This window comes from Solanum tuberosum, unplaced genomic scaffold (assembly GCF_000226075.1).
Source record: "Solanum tuberosum cultivar DM 1-3 516 R44 unplaced genomic scaffold, SolTub_3.0 scf00046, whole genome shotgun sequence".
Classification (NCBI taxonomy): domain Eukaryota; kingdom Viridiplantae; phylum Streptophyta; class Magnoliopsida; order Solanales; family Solanaceae; genus Solanum; species Solanum tuberosum.
This window is the reverse complement of record NW_006238971.1, coordinates 1359749-1361278: the sequence shown is the minus strand read 5'-3', so window position 1 is coordinate 1361278 and position 1530 is coordinate 1359749.

Here is a 1530-nt window from a genome sequence, read left to right as displayed (position 1 = left end):
TCGAGGTCTAAATCATGTAGGTCTATTTTATACCATTCTTGATTTAATATATCTTCTTATTCGTAATCATTAAATATTGTTTCTCATATTATTCTTCTTAATTCAATTATTTCTTTATTTTTAAGTATATATAAGATTAAAGTTTCGTAGTTTTTTATCATTTCATCATGCATGTATGTAGTCATGTTCTTTACTATGCAGGTTTTTTATTTCAAATTATTCCTTCCTATCATATTCATAATTGATTAAATTCATATTAGATCATTATGAACTAGATTGTATTTATCATGTTTTCCTGTCACTACTAGCATCGTACTTTAGCGGATACTTCCTTCTTATCAGCGCCTCAACTTTGTTTACCCCCCTAACCCGCTTTCCTCGCATACCGGTTTCAACATTAAGATGGCATAGTATAGAAGTTTTCTCCCTGTTTCCAGTGTTCTAATAAACTAGAAATCATGATTCAAATAATTCTAATACATAATAACTAACATAAATTTATTCAATCATATATATGATATTCAGGAATATATGAAATTAGTTCTGCATGTTTTTGAACAATATACATTTGCCTCTTGCTTAGCCATGCTATCTGAAATATCTGATTGGATTTCAGATTTATCCATTAACTTTTAAGTATTTAGTATCTTGAGAGAGAATGATTTTATGAAAGTTTTTATTATGTTAGGTGTTGCCTGCCTTTCAATGTTTACAACTGCGTCTATATATAGACATACACACTCTAATACGCTTTTTACATCTGTCCACTACTATTCATGACTACTATTCATGAATAGTTCTTATTTTGTCTACCACTATCCTATTTATGACTTATTCACACATATTAATAATGTACATATACACTTGTCATTATTTGCACACGATTTACTTTATGACACATACCTACTTTATGACATACATACCAAACTATAAACTATTCTTTTTACCTTATCTACGTGCTTATTTGACTATTTTACAACTTTGCAACTATTTTACATTATTTTACTTACATAACTTTTTCCTTTCTTATCTTTCTGTCTGTTTTCTTCTTCTTGTTTTCTTTTTCTTTTCTTCGTTGATTATTCCAGATGGACATCTGGAATTATGTTAGCTTCTCCATTACACTTTGAACATATGTGATCAGGGTATTTTTGTCCAATTAGTTTGCAATATCTGGTTAATAACTCTGTTGAAATAAATCCTGCTTTTAGTGCTCTTGTCGTAGGTCGTTCCTCTGGTTTTAGCAATGATAAAATCCATCTTTAGACTTCATCCATATCTGCTTTCCTTAGCTCCCTTAATTGGAATAAATCATTAACTGATCTCTTGCATAGTAGCTCCATATAGCGTTTCCGTTTAAATAATTATTTGCTAGCCTTGTATGATGGTTGATATACCAATTATTCTCTTATTGGCATAAAAACTGGGTATCTCGCTTTTTTGTATCTCTGGTTGCTGTTCGATATCTTCCGGTATTATCATATCTTTTGTTAGTCCTATCTTTACCACTTGTATCAGAGGTTTTATTTC